Here is a 12,866-nt window from a genome sequence, read left to right as displayed (position 1 = left end):
GCAAGATCTATTCCCCGAGAAAAATTCAGGCAAAGGAATTCTAGGTTCAGATATAGGAACATGAACAACAAAATCTTGTAAATTTTGAACTTTCGTGGTGAGATTATTCAAACCTGCAGCTAAACTCTGAATATCCATTTTAAACAGGTGAACACAGAGCCATTCCAGGATTAGAAGGAGAGAGAGAGAGAGAAAGGCTGCAATATAGGCAGACTTGCAAGAGATTCAATTACAAGCACACTCAGAACTGAAGGGAAGGGGGAAAAAAAAAAAAAAAAAAAAAAAAATCTTCAGCAGACTTCTCTTTTCTCTCCTTTCTCTGTCAATTAATTTAACCCTTTTTGGGCCGGTCAAACTGTTATGGTTCTCAATGGCAAGAGAACATAGCCCAGCAAACATAAGTACTAGCTCTTGGAAGGATGGAAACTAAACTGACCATGAACTAAACCTGCCGCACAACTAACAGTAGCCGGGTAGCGTTGCCTACGTTTTTATCCCTAGACGCCCAGCGCCGGCCAGAGGACTAACTAATCCTGGCAGAGGAAAATATAGTCCTGGCTCACCTCTAGAGAAATTTCCCCGATAGGCAGACAGAGGCCCCCACATATATTGGCGGTGATTTTAGATGAAATGACAAACGTAGTATGAAAATAGGTTTAGCAAAATTGAGGTCCGCTTACTAGATAGCAGGAAGACAGAAAGGGTACTTTCATGGTCTGCTGAAAACCCTATCAAAATACCATCCTGAAATTACTTTAAGACTCTAGTATTAACTCATAGCATCAGAGTGGCAATTTCAGATCACAAGAGCTTTCCAGACACAGAAACGAAACTACAGCTGTGAACTGGAACAAAATGCAAAAACAAACGAGGACTAAAGTCCAACTTAGCTGGGAGTTGTCTAGCAGCAGGAACATGCACAGAAAGGCTTCTGATTACAATGTTGACCGGCATGGAAGTGACAGAGGAGCAAGGTTAAATAGCGACTCCCACATCCTGATGGAAACAGGTGAACAGAGGGGATGATGCACACCAGTTCAATTCCACCAGTGGCCACCGGGGGAGCCCAAAATCCAATTTCACAACAGTTACAGTTGGGATTAGGGTTAGGGTTTGGATTAGTATTAGGGTTACGTTTGGGATTAGGGTTGGGATTAGGGTTACGTTTGGGATTAGGGTTAAGGTTAGGGTTGGGATTAGGGTTAGGGGTGTATTGGGATTAGGGTTAGGTTTGAGGTTAGGGTTGAGATTAGGGTTAGGGGTGTGTTGGATTTAGGGTTTTGATTAGGGTTATGGTTAGGGTTGAGATTAGGGCTGTTTTGGGGTTAGGGTTGTGATTATCGTTAGGGTTGTGATTAGGATTATGGATCGGGTTGAGATTAGGGTTAGGGGTGTGTTGGAGTTAGGGTTGGAGTTAGAATTGGGGGGTTTCCACTGTTTAGGTACATCAGGGGGTCTCAAAACACGACAGCCAATTTTGCGAGTCAAATGGTGCTCCCTCCCTTCTGAGCTCTGCCGTGCGCCCAAACAGTGGTTTACCCCCACATATGGGGCATCAGCGTACTCGGAATAAATTGAACAACAACTTTTGGGGTCCAATTTCTCCTGTTACCCTTGTGAAAATAAATACTTGGGGGCTAAAAATCTATTTTGTGGGAAAAAAAATATTTTTTTTTTCACTACTCTGCATTATAAACTTCTGTGAAGCACTTGAGCATTCAAAGTTCTCACCACATATCTAGATAAGTTCCTTAGGGGGTCTAGTTTCCAAAATTTGGTCACTTGTGGGGGGTTTCTACTGTTTAGGTACATCAGGGGCTCTGCAAACGCAACATAACACACACAGACAATTCTATCAAAGTCTGAATTCCAAAATGGCACTCCTCTTCCGAGCTCTGCCGTGTGCCCAAACAGTGGTTTACCCCCACATATGGGGTACCAGCATATTCAGGACAAATTGGAGAACAAATATTGGCATCCAATTTCTCTTGTTACCCTTGTGAAAATAAAAACTTGGGGGCTAAAAATCTTTTTTGTGGAAAAATTTTTTTTTTTCTATTTTCACTACTCTGCATTATAAACTTCTGTGAAGCACTTGGGCATTCAAAGTTCTCACCACATATCTAGATAAGTTCCTTTGGGGGTCTAGTTTCCAAAATGGGGTCACTTGTGGGGGGTTTCCACTGTTTAGGTACATCAGTGGCTCTGCAAACGCAACATAACGCCCGCAGACCATTCTATCAAAGCCTGCATTCCAAAATGGCGCTCCTTCCCTTCCGAGCTCTGCCGTGCACCCAAACAGTGGTTTACCCCCACATATTGGGTACCAGCATACTCAGGACAAATTGGACAACAACTTTTGGGGTCCAATTTCTCTTGTTACCCTTGTGAAAATAAAAATTTGGGGGCTAAAAAATCTTTTTTGTTAAATAAACAAAGCCCCTCTTGTTTTGAAGAAGCCAAAAGGCGAAACGGCGCATCGTCGGGCACAGGAGGCGACCTGCCTTCCCAGTTCATCGTCACCCACCGCTACTCACCATCAACACCAGTTATGGCTCTGTCACTGTTTTCTTTTTTCCTTTGCTGCTGGTTTTTCCCCTTAGGAAACAATGTTTTCCTTCTTCACGCTTCACACTGCCACCTAGTGGCCAATTTCCTTTGTGGCTTCATCGCCATCATTCTTTCATGCATAGTAGTAATCATCAGTAGTAAATTACTACTTTTATCTCCATACTACCATAATGAAACCTACTATTACTACTGCCAGAGCCATTTCTTATCCCCTGATGTGAGGGTACTGTTCAATACATATATACATATTACTGTTTACTTATTTCTTTACTATACCCTTTAATTAGATATCAGACGGTTATGTGGGATTTTTAAAGAGACGTGTTCACGTCCATCCACATAGACAGCCTTGTTTCTTCTATAGGGATATTATTATCTTTAGTCTAGTAACACCCTATATGTATATCTATAAAATACCTTGCTACTGGGAATCGTGGGTCACCACCTGTTTACATTTTGGAGGTCCAATTATTTACATCATCCTGTCTTTTTAAGAATTGTAATTTTAAAACTATTTGTTTAATAAAGATCTTTTTTACTGTTATTCACTAATGTGTCACTTCATACCTTAATAGGTAATTTATTTCAGCATCTATTATCGAAGTGCTTATGTTCTGCCTATACTAAACCCCTCTTTTTTCGGATTATGGGATTAATGAAGTAGAATATGTCACGAAGAACAATGTCATAATCCCCGGGATCCATTGAAGCGTTCCAGAGTTATTCCCTCATAAAGGGACAGTGGTCAGAATTGTAAAAATTGGCTTGATCATTAACATGCAAACCACCCTCGGGAGCTAAGGGGTTAATGACCAAGCCAATTTTTACCATTCTGACCACTGTCACTTTATGTGGTTATAACTCTGGAACGCTTCAACGGATCCCACCGATTCAGAGAATGTTTTTTCGTGACATATTGTACTTCCTGTTAGTGGTAATCTTTCTTCGATATGACTTGTGTTTATTTACTAGAAAAACGGAAATATGGCAAAAATTTCACAATTTTCAAAATTGTAATTTTTCAGCCCTTAAATCAGAGAGTAGTGTCACACAAAGTACTTAATAAGTAACATTTCCCACATGTCTACTTTACATCTGCACAATTTTGGAAACAATTTTTTTTTTTGCTAGGAAGTTAAAGGGTTAAAAGTTGACCAGCAATTTCTTATTTTTACAACAAAATCATTTTTTTAGGGACCACCCCACATTTGAAGTGACTTGGGGGGTCCAATATAAGAGTAAATACCCAAAAGTGACACCATTCTAAAGACTGCATTGCTCAAAGTGCGCAAAACCACATTCACAAATTTGAATGACCCGTTGAAGCGCAATGTAAGCGAGAAAAGATCGTCTCCTGTATATGCTACATCGTTTTATCCGCCTGCTGTTGGTATTATGATGCCACAATAAGGGATTTTGTTGCACAGGACGGTATGTGCCTATCCGCTTTCTTTTTTATGGATATACACATTTAAAAGTTTATTAACCCTTCAGGTGCTTCACGAGAACTAAAGCAATGTGGAAGGAAAAAATGAACATTTTACTCTTTTCACAAGAAATGTTACTTTGGAACCAATTTTATTTTTATTTCACAAGGGTATCAGGGGAAAACAGACAACATTTGTTGTTCAATTTCTCCTGAGTACGCTGATGCCCCATATGTGGGGAAAAGACACTGTTTGGCTGCATGTCAGGGCTCAGAAGGGAGAGAGCACCGTTTGACTTTTTGAACGCAAAATTGGCTGGAATCAATGGTGGTGCCATGTCGCGTTTGGAGACCCCCTGTTGTACCTAAACAGTGGCAACCTTCCAATTCTAACTCCAATCCTAACCCCAACACACCCCTAACCCTAATCCCAATCCTAACACAAGCCCTAACCCTAGCCTTAGCCCAACTCATACCCTAATGGAAATAAAAAAAAAAAATATTTCATTATTTTTGCCTAAGGGGGTGATAAAAAAAACATTGTAAATAAAACCCACTTTTATTGAACCAATAGGAAAATGTTCCCATTGTTGCTGGGTGCCAGCCGGCAGATCTCGGTGGGTGCACTGCGCATGCACCCATCACTTTCTCCCGGAAGAAGATGCCAGCGGCCCGGGTGAATTCACAGGAACTTTAGCCCCAGCCCTAACCCTACCCCAACTCTAACCTTAACCCTAATGGGAAAATGGAAATAAATACATTTTTTTTTATTTTATTATTTTTCCCTAACTAAGGGGGTGAAGGGGAGTTTGATTTACTATTTATAGAGGTTTTTTAGCAGATTTTTATGATTGGAAGCGGTCACACACTAAAAGCATTAAGCTACTTACGGGTAGCGGCATTTTTCGGAGGCCCATGACAGCACTACGAGAGAGGGGATCCGCCCTTAAGGAACAGGAAACCTACAGATACAAAAGGGCGGCACCTCTCCCATGCATCAGTTGTATTTCAGAGCCTTGAGAGGACTACCGCGGTTAGTGGCATACAAATATACATTATATACATTTTGAAACAGAAATATTTTATTAACTTTATAACTAGACACCATACGTGAGATCTATATATCACACTATATACATATCAGGAAGTGCAACCCCCAAGTGAATAGGGCGGGAACTAAGGGTGCGGTCATGGGCCTCCGAAAAATGCCGCTACCCGTAAGTAGCTTAATGCTTTATTCGGACTCCCATGACAGCACTACGAGAGATTTACAGAGATGTAAGCTACCTTAGGGAGGGACTATAGCCTGCAGCACCCTTAACCCGAAGGTGAGATCAGAGGAGGACCCCAAATCCAACCGATAGTGCTTAAAGAACGTGGAAGGGGATGACCAAGTGGCCGCCTTACATATTTGTTCCACCGACACTCCAGATCTTTCTGCCCAGGATGACGCCATGGCTCGGGTGGAATGTGCCTTTAGATTCTGCGGAGCTGGTCCCCCACCCGCTGTATAAGCCATAGAAATAGTTTCCCTAATCCATCTAGCCAGTAAATATTTTGACACTCTACATCCTTTGTTTGGACCTTGGAAGGAAAGAAGCAGTGCCTCATCCTTCTTCCAACTATTGGTGACTGAAATATACTGTAGGAGAGATCTCCTAACGTCTAGCGTATGAAGCTCCTGCTCTTTAGGATTGGATGGATTAGGAACAAAAGATGGTAAAACTATTTCCTGCGACCTATGAAACCTCGTTGCTACCTTTGGTAGATATGCTGGGTCTGGTCTAAGGACTACTCTGTCAGACAGGAACTCTGTATATGGGGGAAGCCTGGAAAGTGCCTGGATATCCCCTACCCTGCGAGCTGAGGTTATGGCAATTAGGAAGGCAGTTTTAAGTGTCAGCATTTTAATCGAGGCCTCGTGTAGAGGTTCAAAGGGGGGTTTTGTTAGTGAGGATAGAACTAAATTTAAATCCCACGGAACTGACCTATCTTTATACACTGGTCTAGTTCTACAGACTGCCTTCATAAACCTCGCTATCCAATAGTTGTTAGCTACATTACAGGAAAACAGGGCACCCAGAGCTGAGACCTGTACTCTAAGGGTACTAGTAGAGAGTTTTAGCTCAAACCCCTTTTGTAGGAACTCTAAGATTTGTTGTATTGGCACCCCTTCTTGGATATTAAATTTAGAAACGGACAAGAACTTCCTCCAAGTTCTAGAGTAGATTTTGGTAGTTATTTGCTTTCTACTCTTTAGGAGCGTTTCTACCAGGTTCGGAGAGAAGCCTTTATCTATTAACAGTGACCGTTCAAACTCCACGCCGTTAAACGGAGCGCTGCCACTTGTGGATGGGAGATTGGTCCCTGAGAGAGTAAATTCGGGATGTCTGGCAGTACCCAGGGATCCGATACCGACATCGTCCTGAGCCAGGCAAACCAGGTTCTCCTGGGCCAAAAGGGGGCAATAAGGATGACTTTTGCTCAATCCTCTCTGATTTTTCTCACCACTAGAGGAATCAGATTCAGTGGTGGGAAGGCATAAGCCAGCGGAAAATCCCATTTTATTAGAAAAGCGTCCACCGCCAGGGGATTTTCCCTGGGATTCAGAGAGCAAAAGAGTTTTACTTTCCTGTTGTCTCTGGTGGCGAACAGGTCCACCACTGGTTGACCCCATCTGTGGCTGATACAGTTGAAAATATCCTTGTTGAGAGACCATTCTCCTTGTCTTAGCGTGTTTCGACTTAGGAAATCCGCTGTTATATTTTCCTTTCCTTTGATGTGGAGAGCTGTCAAAGATTGAAAATTGAGCTCTGCCACCTGGAACAAGCGATCCGTGATCTGCATTAAAGTCTCGGACCGTGTTCCCCCTTGCCGGTTTATGTAGGCGACTGCCACTCTGTTGTCCGACAGAATTCTGACGTGCTGGCCCTGTAGATATATGAGGAATTCTTTAACAGCCAATTCAATTGCCAACAATTCCCTCTGATTGGATGAGAATGTTGTGAAGGGTTCCCATTGTCCCTGAACCACCATGTCCCCCATATAAGCTCCCCACCCCGAAGAGCTGGCATCTGTGGTTATTACTTGGGTGACATTTACTATCCAGGGCACCCCTGCTGACAAATTCTGTATGTCTAACCACCACCTGAGGGAGTTCAGTGTTATAGGCCCCAACGTTAATTTCCCATTTAATACGCCGTTTAGGGCTCTGTCATGGAATAAAACTTCTTTTTGCAGGGATCTGGTGTGTAACTGAGCCCACTTAACAGCAGGGATGCAAGATGTGAGTGACCCCAGTAGGGACATTGCTTGCCTAAGTGTCATGGAGGGTGATTTAATTGCTTTTAACACGTAACTCTGGATTAGCGCTATTTTTTCCTCAGGTAGAAGACACTGCTGTGTTACTGAATTCAAAATTAACCCCAGGAATTTTTGCATATTTAGAGGCTGTAATTTAGATTTTTCGAAGTTTATGATCCAACCTAGACGTTCTAGTTTAGCTTTAGTAATTTCCCATTGTGACAGACAGTGATCCACTGAGTTCCCGACAATGAGAAAATCGTCTAAGTAGGGGATTATAAGGACATTTGACTCCCTTAAATGTGCCATGACCTCTGCGATTATTTTAGTGAACACTCTAGGAGCAGAGGTTATCCCAAAGGGGAGTGCCCTAAACTGAAAATGTTGAATCCTACTCTCCATTATCAGTGCTACTCTCCATTTTCAGTGCTACTCTCAGGTATTGTTGAAAATCAGTATGAATGGGTACATGATAGTAGGCATCTTTCAAATCCACCACTACCATAAAACAATTTTCAAAGAGCATTTTTATTGCAGAATTGATGGACTCCATTTTGAAAGTATGCTTTACCAGAAACTTATTGAGACCCTTAAGATTAATAATGGTTCTATAAGTATTATCTGGTTTTTGGATTAGGAAGAGGGGGGAGTAAAACCCCTTCCCTGTCTGAGAATATGGTACTTCCACCAACACATTTTTAGAACAAAGAGTCCTCACTTCCTCTTCCAGGGCAAATTGTTCAGTGGGAGATGAGCGCCAGGGTGTTAGCTTGAACTTGTCCCGTGGAGCCTGGACAAATTCAAGTTTGAGACCATGGGAAACAGTGTCTTTTATCCAAACGCTGTTTGTGATTTCTGACCATGCTGCTGAGAAATGCAGCAGTCTCCCTCCCACTGGGATTGCTAGTCATTGTTCTTGTTTCTTGTTTTCCGTCGGGTTACGGCGAAACATGAGACCTGTACCTCGTTTTCGCTTATCATCCCATCTGGACCGATCTCTGCCCGGTGAGAAGGCGCGCTTCCCTCCCCGATTGAACCTTCTTTTGTTGAAGGGACGACGGTATGCATTGAAGGTATTGGGAAACTTTTTCTTATCGTCTCCTGCCTTCTCCAGGAGTTCATCCAGGGTAGGCCCGAATAAATACTCCCCTTTACAAGGGATAGCGCAGAGCTTTGCTTTTGCCTGCATATCCCCAGGCCAGCATTTCAACCATAGGGCTCTCCTTGCAGCATTAGAAAGCCATGCTGCTCTAGCTGCCAACTTAACAGAATCAATTGAAGCGTCCGATAAAAAAGCTGCCCCCTCCTGGATTACCGGCAATGCTGCTAGAATAGAGTCTCTGGAGGCCCCCTGTTTTAATTGGGTCTCTAACTGGTCCAGCCAAACCATCATCGACCTTGCCGTGCAGGTTGACGCCACCGCAGGTCTTAAGGAGCCGGCTGCCATTTCCCAGGTCCCCTTTAGGAAGGTATCCACTTTCCTATCTAGGGGGTCCTTAAGTGTTCCCATGTCTTCAAACGGGAGAGAGGAACACTTTGCTACCTTGGCAATTGCCGCATCCAGTTTCGGGGCCTTTTCCCAGTTACCTACTGCTGGGTCATCAAAAGGGTATCTACGCTTTTGCGCAGGTGGTAAGGAGCCTTTCCTTTCTGGTTTTCTCCACTCCCTGTTGATAAGTTCCTGTATCTTTTCATTCAGGGGAAAAACTCTGCGCTTTCTCTGTTCTAAGCCGCTGAACATCATTTGTTCTTTAGAGAGTTGAGGCTTGGGTTCTACTATACCCATTGTGCCTCTGATTGTCTTTATTAATTTGTCTACTCTCTCCAAGGGTAAGCAAAACCGAGCAGCGTCTTCTTCCGAGGAGGAGGATGATGCTGCTGAATCGTCCGATTCTTCGCTTTCCTTATCCACAGATGAATCAGACGTCAACTGAGCTCTCTGCTTAGAGCCTCCTGTCTGTGAAAGGTTCTTAATGGACTGTCTGACCTCCATTCTAACCATCTCCTTTAGACTGGCCGCAATAGAAGAGGATTCTTCCGCTACCTAAGGGGATAAGTAAGGCAGACTAGTGTATAAGAACTACATGCCATACCCCCTCCCCTCCTTCCAGGACCTCACCGTCTGCTGGATACAGGGGTCACATAGTTTTTTAGGGTGTGAGTCGGGCAAGGGAACCGCGCAGATGGCACACTCCCTATGCTTCGTCTTACTGACATTTTTCCTTCCCTGCATAAAACATATGAGGGGACACTAGTCACTAAGTGAACTTTCTCGGAGATCACTTACCAGTGGCTGCCCACACCCAGAGAGATACCGAAGTACGAGGGGGATTCTTCTTGGCTGACACTCCAGACCCCTGTCTGGAGGAGCTTCTGCGGCCTGAAGTATCGCTCCTTTTTTTCGTGTTCCTTCTCCTTAGGCTTTTGGGATGCTTCTTCCAGCAGTTCAATCTGCTGATCCTGATCAGACGCCATCTTCAGTAACTGGAGCCAGAAGCCAGGAACACGCCGCTGGAGCTTCCTTATAAAAGCCCCTCCTTCGGACAGCACACCTGCTCAGCGTTAAAAAAATGATTTCCCCGCCTTGCCGCAGCTGTGGGGGATCCTCCGGCGTTCTGAGGGAGAGCGGCATGAAATCCCGGTGGGCGCCGCCATCTTGGAGCCCCCGCGCATGCGCAGGAGCTCCGCGACCCGGAAGTCGTCGCTGGCTCCGCCTACCGACATCACCACAGCTTACAGCGCTTCCTGTCAGCGCTGCAGCCATCGTGGGACGCCGAGGCCGGCCAGCTGAACTCCGGTCAGCGCCTCCAGGACACTGCCCCCGCCCCCACACGCAGGGAGACCCACAGCACACGAGGGGATTTATACTTACCATACGCTGGCACCTGGAGACCGGACACCCCCTGGCGACCGCTTCCCTGCTGTTTTAGTCACTGCCGTGCCGCCCTGCCAGGGCCACCGTGACCACATCAGGTACTCGCACCGGCCGAGGTAGGAGACCCCCTCGCTACCAGATTCGGTCCGGCCGGCCTGGAAACCGTAGAAAAAACTTCTGTAGGAATCCAGTCCCTTCAGGAACAGGAAACCAACTGATGCATGGGAGAGGTGCCGCCCTTTTGTATCTGTAGGTTTCCTGTTCCTTAAGGGCGGATCCCCTCTCTCGTAGTGCTGTCATGGGAGTCCGAATAAAGACGCTTTTTATTGTAAAACATTGTTTTTGCGTCTCCACATTTTGAGAGCTATAATTTAAAGGACGAGTAGACGTTTTTATTGGTACCATTTTCGGGCACATGACATTTTTTGATCGCTTTTTATTCTGATTTTTGTGAGGAAGAATGACCAAAAACCAGCAATTCATGAATTTCTTTTTTTTGTTGTTGGGGGGGGGGGGGGGGGGCATTTATACCGTTCCACGTTTGGTAAAATTGATAAAGCAGTTTTATTTTTCGGGTCAGTACGATTACAGCGATACCATATATTTATTTTTGCATCGCTTTATTCTGAGGACTATAACTTTTATTTTTTCGCTGATGACGCTGTACGGCAGCTCGTTTTTTGAGGTACAAGATGACGTTTTCAGCGGTGCCATGTTTTTTTATATCCCTCTTTTTGATCGCGTGTTATTCCACCTATTGCCTTTTTTTAAGGTGTTCACTAAAGGGGTTAACTAGTGCGACAGTTTTATAGGTCGGGTCATTACTAGGGGTGATGTAATTTACCCAAAAATCTTTATTATTAAAATGAAGGCAAACCATGCCACCAATAGTGACCAAAACAAAACCAAAAAGTGTTCAACCCAATTAAAATCTATGGGGTAATACTAGAAATCCCTAAATAGGAACCTGTGAACCCTGCAGCCACTGGTGGGACCCTCTACCCGCGGACTAAAGGACCTCTATGTCTAGACAAGCAGGTACTGTCCTAGGGAAAGCTAGCACCCAAAGAGACATGTAAAAACAACCTGAACACAAAAAGGACAAAGACCGGTGTAGTGGATAATAGATATCAGCAGATCTTGGTGACCACTTTAGGTGGCTGGTTATTAAACACACACCCCCACCATATCAAGGGTTAGATACACCCAACTAGGTTTACATACTAATTTTTTTTGTGCCTCGGGCCCTTCCAATCAAGGGTCTACTGAAATTACTAGACCGACACTCTAATTATTAGGCCACAAGTGTAGATACACACAAAAACCGGGTACCACATGTATCATAGCTGATAAAACCGGGGAGGAAATATTAATAATAATGATAAGCATCCAGCACAAATTTGATACACAGGTCACACACCCCAGCAGTTTTTACCACAGATATACCATATGGTCCAACTACATGTGTGCCCAGTAATAAAGTTTAGTAACCAAAAAGCACATGAAAACCATTGATACTCATCTGCATTATACGAGACTTCCTACACCATCTGTCCTTAAATATTAGCGCCTCAACGCGTTTCGCCTGCCTAGGCTCATCAGGAGGCTCGATATATTGATATTCTTGTGTCACAAAAGATATGGCTCAATGCCTACCGATACATTACTAGGGGTGAACCTAGCCACACTGCTGCCCGAGTCGAACTTCAAAACGGCGCCCCCCCCCCAAACACATATACAGTACAGCCCCCTATAGGGCTCCCATCTCATATACAGTCCCCCCCATACATTACATGAGTGATAACTATTGTACATTCTACAATAAGTCATAAATCAGACAGTATAGTCCTCCATACAGTATTCTGGGCACCACAGTGCTCCTTACAGAATAATGAGCCCCATATATTGCTCCATACAGTATGAGCCCCATATATTGCTCCATGCAGTATTGTGGGCACTGCACTGCACCCCATACAGAACAACATGCCCCACATATTGCTCCATAGAGTATAATGAGCCCCATATATTGCTCCATACAGTATGAGCCCCACATGATGCTCCATACTGTATAATGGCCACACAGTGCTCCATACTGTATAATGGCCACACATGATGCTCCATACTGTATAATGGCCACACAGTGCTCCATACTGTATAATGGCCACACATGATGCTCCATACTGTATAATGGCCACACATGATGCTCCATACTGTATAATGGCCATAGTGCTCCATACTGTATAATGGCCACACATGATGCTCCATACTGTATAATGGTCACATGATGCTCCATACTGTATAATGGCCAGTGCTCCATACTGTATAATGGGCCCACATGATGCTCCATACTGTATAATGGCCAGTTACTCCTACACACCCGGCTCCGCTCCATACACCTCATACACACCCGGCTCCGCTCCGTACACCTCATACACACCCGGCTCCGCTCCGTACACCTAGTACACAGCCGGCTCCGCTCCGTACACCTCATACACACCCGGCTCCGCTCCGTACACCTCGTACACACTCGGCTCCGCTCCATGCACCTCGTACACACGTGGCTCCGCTCCGTACACCTCGTACACACGCGGCTCCGCACACCTCGTAGACACACGGCTCCGCTCCATACAGCTCATACACATTCAGCTCCGCTCCATACACCTCGTGCACATTCAGCTCCGCTTCATACAC

Source organism: Ranitomeya variabilis, chromosome 1 (genome assembly GCF_051348905.1).
Source record: "Ranitomeya variabilis isolate aRanVar5 chromosome 1, aRanVar5.hap1, whole genome shotgun sequence".
NCBI lineage: Eukaryota > Metazoa > Chordata > Amphibia > Anura > Dendrobatidae > Ranitomeya > Ranitomeya variabilis.
The sequence above is the reverse complement of the archived record's forward strand: the minus strand, read 5'-3'. Positions refer to the sequence as shown.